Source organism: Salarias fasciatus, chromosome 5, assembly GCF_902148845.1.
Source record: "Salarias fasciatus chromosome 5, fSalaFa1.1, whole genome shotgun sequence".
Classification (NCBI taxonomy): domain Eukaryota; kingdom Metazoa; phylum Chordata; class Actinopteri; order Blenniiformes; family Blenniidae; genus Salarias; species Salarias fasciatus.
In genome coordinates, this window is record NC_043749.1 from 13,694 (window position 1) to 25,145 (window position 11,452).

At 46.5% G+C, this 11,452-nt stretch overlaps 1 long non-coding RNA gene across 1 annotated transcript; it reads right to left on the reverse strand.

The window, feature by feature from the left end:
* Positions 1 to 10,524: 10,524 nt before the first annotated feature.
* On the reverse strand, positions 10,525 to 11,043 carry LOC115389341 (uncharacterized). Its single transcript, XR_003931575.1, has 2 exons — positions 10,967 to 11,043; positions 10,525 to 10,859 (listed from the first exon to the last, which is right to left on the reverse strand). It is a non-coding gene; the product is annotated as an uncharacterized LOC115389341 (long non-coding RNA).
* Between the last annotated feature and the right edge of the window lie 409 nt (positions 11,044 to 11,452).

Genomic DNA, 11,452 nt, shown 5'->3' on the forward strand with positions numbered 1-11,452 from the left:
CATCCCATTCATGGTTAGCCTTGACTATGCACTCGGAGCTGCTGGGGGCCAGGTGGGATTCGAGTCTCAGAATTTGCCCTGTGTTTAGTTTTTCTCAGTCACTCTGGTGCCTTTGTCGCATCGCATTTCACTTTTGCACAACAGTTCAACCTCCACAACATTCAGCCATTTACACACATCGTAGTCGCAGTTTGTCATTCTGACAAATCAGATACTTCTGGACATGCATCACATGCTTTTCATACAATTCTGGCATGTAATGTGGTCATTTGCTCATGTCAGTCAAAATGAACTATACTTGGGAATGCTGGAGTCATTCTCTATAAAACTAACAGTCATTTCATTGCTTGAGTTGTTAGATGCTAGAAAATGTACTAGTCAAAATCGGTCAAGCAAATCTGACATTTTGAATGTTTTTCCTGAGTGTCTCTTAAATCAAGCTATTCTCAGGTGAACTTCAGCTTCATTGATCAGGTGTGAGAAGCATTTTCTTATCAGTTGTAACAAGTCACTTTTCCATTGTCACTCAGCTGAATCCCATCAACCTTCACTTGACAAGCGTGTCAGACCCAAGCAGGACAGTGTGGATCATTTCTCCAACACTGACACAGAAATGGAAGGTCAGCTGCATGGAAAAGGGCTGAGGATGGGGAAGAGGACCAAACAGAGGAAGGAGATTGTCAGTACATCCCTGGTGAAATTAGGGCTCCACTTGTGGATCATGCTGTGCATCACGGCCTCATGATGGCCGAGGCTGATGGAAGGATGCGGGCAAACGTTGGAAGAACCACTGTGAATGTAATTTTTCCAGAATTTGGTTGTGAGAACAGGTGTGTAATGACAGGAACTCAGCACCAAACAATCTGCTTTGAACTACTTTCATTGAGTCATACATGAAGCTTACGGAATGTGTCACTTTTTACATTTTCAATTTAGACTCACAGCTTCACTGCAGCTCAGATTTAGTTTACTGCAGTGTACTGTAGACATTCAGGGATTTCAGCACCGCCTTCTGGCTTTCAGAACGTGTCAAATAGAATGAAAGTTACAATGTAACTATGGTTCTATGAATCCCGGATGACCGCCAGAGCACTCTGTCACTCAGAATCTTCATGATCAGTCAAGGTGATTCTGTAGGAACCGAACCTGAGGTGACACTGGAGCTTATAACCTTTCTAGGGTCATGCACAAGGTCACCAGTGACGTTGTGGGTACACATACTAGAACTTCACATGTGTGAAGGGAACATTCAGAGCTTTCAGCATCTCCTTTTGGCAGTCATCCGGAATTAATACAACCATTGTTGCATTCTTTTTTTTTACCAACATCAAAAGCCGTTAAATCTGGAGTCTTGATTTAAAAAAAACCCCTAACATGGCAGTATTGCATTACTTCAGTTATTTTGTCAGCTATTTTATTTCGTCCTTCAGGAGAGCAGAATATTTGTTGCATGGTGAATGTGCGATTTTTAGATGTCTGTATTCAGAAAATTATGATGAAGGCTACCATTATTGATCACTAAAGGAGGTTGGACTGGTATCAGTATCAGATTGGTATTGGAATTGGCTAATACTCAATTTCATGCTACCGCCATGGGACATGAAGACATGAAAATGGTATCAAGCCATCCCTAATACCCCACCCTCACCTCAGAGTCTGCAGACTACAGAGTGGACTCTCCAGAAAACCATACAGCTGCTCAGCTCCTGAATCCTGCAGCTTGTTGTTACTCAGGTCCAGATGTTTCAGGAGGGAGGGCTTCAGAGCTGAGACCACAGAAGAACAGCTGATCTCACGTCATCATGCTGTTTCCCTGCAGGAACTAGAGCCCTGAAGAGGAAGCGCGTCTTCCCTCGGGACCGAGTGCTTCAGGCGGGAAGCAAGGCCACATTTTGCTGCGTGGTGCCGGCGGCTCAGAGTTTTGACCAAATCTGAGCGGCTACGGAGGAGCTGAGATGAACTCCTCTGAGATCAGCGATCAGACGTACGGCCTGACTCTGCTGCTGAAGCAGCCGTCAGAGGTCTGCGTCGACGTCAAGTGCCAAACAAACACCACTTCCTACGGAGCTTGTACTTATATCGGCTGTGAGTATGACGGATTCGGTCTGTTCTTCAGTCCACATGTTCGCTCCAGACGCTCTGACAGCTTCAGCTGTGAACTCCAGGAACGCCAGCTTGACATGGACCTGGACTGTGGAGCAGTACAAAGACCTCAATATAACATGCCAAACACTCATCAATCACGCTGAAACAGTGAGTGGATGATGGAAGGCTCCTCTGTGAAGCTCCTGTTTGAACCTGAATATCTTTATGATTTTCTGCATTGTGTCTCAAGGTTGAAAGCGTTGGAATGGGCCTTAAGGTTGTGGTTTTAAAGGAGCTGATCCCTCACTGGAGGTACAGTGTGAGGGTACGATGTGGAACAGCTCAGCACTTCTGGAGGTGGGGGGACTGGAGCAGAGACTTGGTCTTTCACACCAGAGGTGATGGTGAGTGCTGCACAGAGAGACAGGAGTGCTTTACGTCAACGAGAGTTTAACAGGAAGTGATGATCTGTTGGTCCCACAGTTCCAGAGGCTCTGAATGTGTGGATGCAGATGAAGGAAAACCACACACTGGTTCTGTGGAAAGTGAGTCACATGACACTCACACACCTTCATGTTTTTAATGGTCAGATTCATACAATGATAATAGTCTGGAAAAGAAGTGTGGCTTTACAGACTTCAATTCATAACAGGAGAAATAGAAAAAAGTTATCTTGTTACTGCAGTATTACAGTTTTAGTGTCAAGATCTGAATCTCAGACTGAGTTCTGAGTGGTGAAGTGTGTTTTGTGTGCAGAAGCTGCTGGCCAATCAGAGCCACGGAGAGATCCTGGACTACGAAGTGACCTGGACTAAAAGCAGAGAGGAAGAGTGGCAGATCAGGAGCGAAGTGGCAAACAGCAGTGAGAGTGTGACTCTGAGCCTGAACCCTGGGAGGAGCACATGGTGACGGTCAGAGCCAGAAACACATGGAAGCTCTTCTCCATCAACCATCATCATCCCCAGCAGGGGTCCAGGTAGGACTGGTGGGGAGTGAAAATCTGATCTCAGATCAGACGACGAGGAGTTGAATTGTTGACATGTTTTCAGCTCATTTTGTAATGTTTGCTTGAGCTGCCAAAGCAGTGTTTTTACCGTGGGCAGTTTAACTTAAGGCTATCTTAGTTCTTTGATAAATATCTTTATTGAAAGGACTCCAAATGTTTGACAAAGAAAAAATGTAAGAAATGAAAGATATGGCAGAATTCAGTATAAATCACTCTTTCACGTTTCCTTGACTCAGAAGAATATTTTTTCTTCTCCAAATATAATCATATGGTATTTTATTGAATTCCTTGATGATATTTTTGGAAATGTGGCGTGACAAAGAGACATCCACACATCCAGATGTAGCTTTTGCTTTGTGGCAAATAAATGAAGGTTGACTTGGTGTTTTAATTTTTAGTGGTGAAATATGTTTGTGCAACATTTTGCTGCGAGCTAACACAGAGCTGGCGGTGCGAGCGGAGCGTGTGTACCTGAAGAGGTGATGAAAAAACAAAACAAAACAAAACAGTTTTTGTTAGTTTCCTTTCAGGTGAAGGGCAGGGTGAGATGAGGTTGTGCACACAGAGTCGCGTCGCCCCCTAGTGGCCAGACTTAACAGCGTCCATCCCAGCAGGCTGGCTGCGTTGCTCACAGATGATGACGTCAGCTTTAAACAGGACATTCTTCGCCTGTATAACCGCCCTGTGCGCGTGGCTACGTTAAAGTGTCACTGCGCCTGTGAGCTGGAAACAGCGAGCAACCAGGGTTCGAGTCCCACAGGGACCCGCTTCTCAATATGTGCCTGAAGCACGATGGTCGTCCCAGTGTCTGGTTCTGGGGGGGACAGATGCCAGATGGCCATCAGTTAGCTAGTTACTTGCCAGATCGCCCAATAGCTTAGTTAGGTTTTTACTTTTCAAAACTAAACACATTCAACCACCTTCACTCACGCTCTTTATACACTTATGTACAACTGCTGCATTCTCACAGATCACAGCCTCACCTCTTTTACACTCATTTTCACACAATTTACATTCAAGACCATTAAAAAAAACCTCATCACAGCCGATTGTCGCTTCACCCTGATGCTCTGTCCTGTGTCCGCTTCTTCTTCTTCTTCTTCTTCTTCTCATCGAAGCGTACTGCTGCCCTCTACAGCCACAGATCATTCATTGCTTCATATTTTCACATCAAGTCCAGACGAGTGAAGGAACTTTCAAACTGCTTCTACAGTCTTTTCAGTCTTCTGCTCAGCTCCAAACATGGATTCAAGGGAGAAAACAGACAGTCCCAACTCACAAAAAGCTCAATGCTGCACTTGCTAATGCTTCAACCTAAATGTACACAGAAATATCCCCTTTAAAACCCCTTAAGCCCGAGCGCCCCCCAATTGGGGGCCTGACAGCAAACATTTCAGCGATTGTCTAATAATATGCATTATTTCTGACAGAATGTCATGATGCTTATCCTCAAATTAAACAGCAAAACCTGGGCTAACCGAACATTTCAGCCATTCTTACACACCCCAAACACAGCTCAAACACGAACTAAATGAATTATGAACTATATTCGTGACCGTGTCAACCCACTCGCCGAAATAATGATAATAGTGCAATTTAACCTGATACAATTCACACAAACAGCCTCTCATATGAGAGCTGAGACTCCGCTGATTACAACCATAGCACTCAAAGCCCTCTAAAACCACAGAATTCCTTTTTGAGTTAGTCTGCTGATTTTAACTTTGGGAATTTAGTAAAGTTTGTTTTAATTTGAAATCACGTCTCCCGTCCCCGTGAATCCTTCGAACCTGCGGGTCCTTGTTTCTTTTACTTTATTTAGCATTTGAGATCCTGGGGTGCAAGTCCCCAGGTGGCGTTGTCTTTTGGTTTGTGTTCGGTTTTCCCCTCTCACTCGTCCTGCCACATATGCATTTACATAGTTTTACGTTGTTTTTCTTTTTTTTTGACTGAAAATGTGACGTACTGCACCTTTAAACGCTGGAGTTTCATCTCCTGACATGTGACGGCCGTCTGTCCAGCAGAACATGACTCTGATGGGCGAAATCAACCAGCTGCGTCTGGCCAGGACCCAGATCAAGGACTACAAGACTCAGGTCTCCACGTTCAACAGTCCAGCAGGCTCCGGCCCGCCTCGGATCAAGGAGCAGCGGGGGGGCCGAAGGAGGACGACCTCTGACCCCGTCAGCTCGGGGATCGGCTGAAGAACCAGCCTCAGTTCTTTTCTCTTCGTCGTCATGCAGCAGCATCAGCTTTACAGTGAAATCAGAGTGGAAATGTGTTTCTAGATTGAAGTCCAAAGAGGCTGGGCTGATCAGGAAAACAGAAGAGTCGGCATGTCGTCAAACTTTTCATGAGAAAAATATGAAGACAAGTGATAAAGAATTTTTCCAAACACATGGTTGACTTGGTTTGTCTTTATGAATCATGAAACAGAAGACAAAACAGCAGTAAACAGATGAGCTGTCAGACTGTGGAAGCCCCCTGGTCTGATCAGGCTCTGAAAGTGAGAAGATATGAGAACAGTAAACAGGCTCAGATGTTTGCAGACATCTTGGCGGCGGCGAGCTTCAGGTCTCTGGAGTGAGCCTGGATGCGCTGGTGGAGCTTGTCCACGGCAGCGGACAGGGTGTTGTAGATGGCCTGGAGGGGACAGGAGGAAGGCGTCAGCGCGGGAACAGGAAGCGGCCTGCCGCTGCTGCGGGAGGCCGCCGGTACCTGGGCTTTCTCCGTCTCCTCGCCGCAGACGTCCCTCAGGCTCTTGATCTCGGCCCTCAGCTGCTGCGTCTGGCCGGAGATCTTCTGGATCTTGTCGGCCATCTCCTCGCGCCTCTGGCGGATGGGTGCACTGGCTGAAAGAGCGGCTCGGGTCAGCGGGGGCGTGAGCGCGGTGGACGGCGTGCGGCGCGGAGGAGCGCAGGCCCGTACCCGAGCACCTCCTTCACGTGCTGCTCCTTCACCTCCTTCTTCTGCCGCCGGATGTTCAGCTTCATGTCCAGAGCTCGCTTCAGCTGGCCCTCCTCCACACACAGGTTCTTCAGCTCCTTCTGCAGCTTCACACACACACACACACACACACACACACACACACACACACACACAACTGATAAACACAAGAAACTCATTTCCTTCAAAGAAAGCTGAGAAAAGAGCCACGCTCACACGCCTGCGTGTGTGTTTCAGTTGAACTATCCTTCCTCACCCTGTTGGAACCAGAGACCGGGAGACCATTTCCAGGACCAGGAGGTTGGTCCTGATCGCAATGAACACCTGGAGTAGGACGTGAATCTAGGATTTGTGGACCTGCGCTGACCCAAGAGGGGGTGGACAGAGGCATGTTGGGACGGACCGTTCCAAGCGACAGCCCGGACGACCCATGCTGTCTGACTGAAGGAGAAAGCAGCCGAGTGGTATCACATCTGTCACACTCGCCTCTCTAGGTTGAAGAGCTCCATACCTGGAGGAGAGGACACACCGGCCTCCTAACCTGAAGAGAGGACTGTGGGAAGTCAGTTGTCCACCGAGGCAGTTGAGTATCAACACTCATCTCACCATTTTGTTTTAAACTGTTGCTTGTCTGAACATTGCTGTATTTATTCATTAATTGATGTACTTATTTATTTATGTACTTGGAGACATGCTTGCAGACCATGCAGAAATGTATGTTTTGCAGGAATGTTAATTTTGTGGTCCTAAAATCTGTTTTTGGCCAAGAGGGGGATTTGTGGGAAATCTTACATTTTATTTGAGTGCTTGCTTGCTTACATATAGTCTAGTGGAAATGGACTATAATATGAATGCATATAATGTGGCTTGTAAAACTGCTTGTGTAGCTTTAATCATAACCGGACGAGCCCCCAAAACTGGGGGCTGACTGAGCCACGAGGCTGGGAGTGAGGATGGCAAGGTCTGATGATCAAGGTTTTGTCCACTGTAGGGACGTTACTGTTGTGTTTCTGTGTGTTTGTCTGCTGTGTTGTCCCATGTTTGAGGAGGATGGGAACCAGAACGATTTCACAAAACACTGTGTTGCTTCCATCATCTCCAGCTGCAATCTGATGTCAGCGTACATGCAGGCAGTATCAAAAAACATACTGTGTAGTGGAAGCCAAAATGACCTTTCACAGTAAATGTCTCTTCTTATATTAACTATGTTTTGCATTGTATGACATATAACAATCATCGTGAATTTCTTCAAATGAAACGGGGCTGAGTTGTTGTGACAGCGCACGCTGGCACCGAGGAGTCCGAGCGGTGACGGGCGGTGCGGTGCTCACATGGAGCTTCGGAGCGGAGCAGAGCGGTGCTCACTGGGAACACAGCGCGCCCTGGGTTTTCATAACCCACCAACCCTACGTAAATTACACCTGTGAACTACGCTAAATGATCTAACCAAGTAACTCTCATGCTAAAATGATGCTAATGCTAAAACAATGCTAATCTGATCATCGCTATGAAAAAGATGGCTCGCTCTGGTGGGTTCGCATCCCGGCTGTCCTCGTGACAGAAAAACAGAAACCCAAATAACCAATGACTATTGATTGTGCAGTGTTTTGTTTCTTTTCTCTTCTGTTTTTTACAAATCAGCAAAACATTTGTGATTGTCTATCTAAACTCTCTGTGTTGTGCTGTGAGACTGAAGTGAAGTCAGCAGGCCAAGCAGCGAGCCTCAGCATATCCTGTCATGAACATTTAACAGTTCTCACTTTAAAGACACACATGAAACGGAAGGAAATTCAGAATCCACCAAACAGCAATGAGTTACGCTTTACACACTGCGCCTTTTGTTACTGAGTGAAAATGAAGCATTGGGACTCCTTAAACTGAAAAAATCAAAGAAATGTGTAGTTTCTATGTCAGATGACTGGTCGTGGACTCCTGCTCCATCACACAGAAATCCTCTGACTGTGTCTACATTCAGTTTAAACAAACGAGTAATAACTGAAAAAGCCAATTTGTAAGTCTCTCAGGAAATGAAATGCTGTGGAGAGACTGAAAGAAACTTTGAGAAAGCCAAAATTGTTTTTATAATAACTACTACATCTTAGAAACTGTAAAAATGAATAAAAATAATCTACAGTCAGGAAAATGGCTCCTGAAAAAGTTTTTTTTTTCTGTGTTTTGTGCATTTTTTCCACGTTGTGTCATGAAAACTTAAGAAAAGAACTCCTCTTTGTCATGATGATATCTCTGTAATAAAAAGTTTTGAGTTCCGTTAAAAAGTTTTGAAGAGTTGAAACGTTTGGTGAAAAGAAAAGGTCAAATCAAAGCTGTCGCTGCTTGCTGCTGTGCAGACCTGTCCTGTGGCGGCCTGTACTGCCTTCACCTCTCCCTGCGTTCAGTGTGGCCGCCATTCGGACGGCGCCTCGTCCAACCGCAGGGAGGGTTTGACTTCTGTTGGTCGCAGTCTCGTCGAAGGAGGGCTGCGCAGTTGGGACACTGTTTATCCCTCCCTCCATTGTGGGAAAACTGAAATTCATTTTTTTTATAAATTGTAATATTTGTTTTGTTCTGTTCTAGGAGCTGGTGGTGGAGTCAAGTGGTGGTGGTGGTGGATTCCCCTGGCGGTGGTCGTCTCCGTTTAGTTTGTGGTGCACTTCCTTGTTTTGGTTTGCTGTGTTGAGTTTGTGTGTTTTCCCTGAGTTTAAGGTTTCTACCCCCTCTGGTTCTCCCCCTCCCCAGTCACGGTTAAGCCCCAGCTCCTCGTCCCCTTTTTCACTGTAAGTGTGTTTGTGTGTGTGCATGTGCGCGTGGGTGAGAGCAAGAGAAATAAGAAAACTTGCTTCACTATTTTAGCAATTCTTGGCCTTATTTTTAAAAACTGTTGTAATAAAGAATTGTTTTAATTCAATTTCTTCTTGTAAATAAATCCTGTCCAAACTTAACCAACTGGTCTCCGCCTCTCAGTAAGGTTATGAATCTGTGTGCTTTGGCTTTAATTCTCTCGGTGCAATTCCTGGAGCGGCGTTGTTGGTTTTTTAGTTAATAGTGAGATTGATAAATTACAATACCGCTCCGCACCACAATTGCAAAAAGGTCTGTCTGTTTTACTTTACTAAACAGATATTTATGTGAATAACAAACCAAAAGCACTGCTGCAAAATAAAGGCCAGATTTATTGAAAAATACAAACATATTATTTGAGTATGACACAAAGAGCTAACTATGCACACCAAAGCATTTCCACACAATTATATACAACACTATAAAAAAAAGGATTAATAATAACTGAATAGCCATGCTAAGAACACATCAAACTATTTACAACATTCAGAGTCCCAGACTCCATCACTCCTTGGTCCTCTTCTGCCGCATCTCTTGCATCCACTGGTCAAGTGGCACACCAGCATTCTGTGGGCAGGACACATGACCATAGTACTGGCTGTGCCCACTTTCCTTGGTGCGGGGCTGGTGACACTGGCCACATTTGTTTTCTTCAACCGTCCGTTTGTAAGCCCTGCGAGTCGGGGGAGGAGGAGGAAGAGGGCCAGCGGGTGCAATTGGTCCCGACCCCCTGGCACATCGGTATTTTGGGAGAATGATGCCCTCCCTGGTGGTGGTACTTCCAGTCTGGGTGTACAGGAGCACACCTGGTTGGTCCTGAATGCATTTTATGTGCCTTTTCTGGACTCTCCAAATGTTCTGCATCCTCTCCTGGTCTAAGAGAGGCACACCAAGAAGGTCTCTGCCCTTCACACCCATCAGCTCGTTAAGCAGCCCCTCAATCATGATGACGGTCTGTGGCTCTCCTCTTGCCGTCTTCTGCAGTGCAGGGCCAGGTCCTCTGTGGTGATCTGCTGGTCCACCAATTTATCAGTGAGGAACACCTTCTCTCCTCAGCTGCTCCCTCTTGGCCCTCCGCAGCAAGGAAACATCACCGCTGTCCCACTCAAAGATGCAGCAGGACAGCTTGGCCATGAAGGTGGGGTACAGGGGATGTGCCTCATTGGTGCATCCAGACGCCAGCCGCCGCACGAAGTGGTAGATGTCAAGTTTTACAACCACATCTGGCCACCCACCAAAGCTCTCTTTCAGCTTTGTCTGTTCTCCTTGCTGCGTGCAGCAGTCAGTGTCAACATAGAGGAGTGAGGAGGAGCCACTCCAGCATCACTGTAGCGCCGGATGAGCCCAGCAGCCATCATGTGGAGCCCAGGACCCTCCTGAGCAGTCAAGACACTGATGAGGATTTGGCCCACCTCATTACTCACTGATGAGAGCCACAGACCAGTCCCTCTGGCAACGCCACACAGTTTTGTGGTGATCTATAATGACACAAAAGCCCACATACAGTGTTGTGATTTCAGATGGGACGAAGCACATTAGTATCACATTTCATCTTCATAAAAACCACAGCATTCAGAGTTCAGGTTGTGATTTAGTGTTGTCATATATGACTGAAAATAATAATTTCATATCGAAGGATGTCCATCGGAGTGATCTACCTTTTGGTGGAGTCCATTTTCAGGATGGTGCCAAATGTGGACGTTATTGTGGTTTTAATGTGGTCCAGCCTGCTCAAAATGTCTGGCCCATACAGAGCCAACATCCAGCGGTGACTTGGTACTGCTACTGGCTCAGAGGCTCCTGGAATGTGACGGGGAGCAAGCTGGGCCGAGCTGCAAAGTCAGAGCATGCCCCAAGATATCGGCAGAGGCGCTTCAGCCACTCCTCGCTGTGGTTTTCTTTCAGCTGTTTAACCAAACGTGTGGGGCTGTTTCCCAGCGTCCTCTCCCTCAAAAACCTAATGACACGGATGTCACATGCAAATCTGTTAAAAGAAAGAGAGGATAACCAAAAGAGACACACAGAATTAATAAACACAGCTAGTGATCAATCTGCTTTGATTCCAAACATTTATCAATCTGGTTTACTCACTTCTGCGTCAGGATCAGCCTGAACTCCAGCCTGTGAGCCATATCCAGCTGGTCAAGGATGGTCTTGCTGGAGGAGATGTCATTTGTTTTGCACCCAGCTGACTTGCATCTCAGAGTCTCTGTGATTAAAATGTAATAACTGTCGATATCCAAGACTTTGCGCGCTCTCTTGTGGACACCGGCACCTGTGAGCTGCTTTCTGCACACAGGGCAGTGCAGCCTCACTTTCCACAAGTGATGCGGCATCCACAGGAGGAGCTTGTGGGTGAAAAACCGCTCTGGAGTAGGAGCCTGATGGTAAATAAGAGCAGGCTCTGGTGGTGCGGACCACAACTCCAGGTCTACTCGCAGTCGCTGGTTTTTCCAGATGGCGGCTGAAATCCATCTCTGATCCTGAGCTGGTATCTTTTTTTTCATCTCCGCTGGCAGCCAGTAAAGCTCAGAACCTGGAGCTGTCTGTGCTTCTCCTGCTGGAGCGTGAACAGGG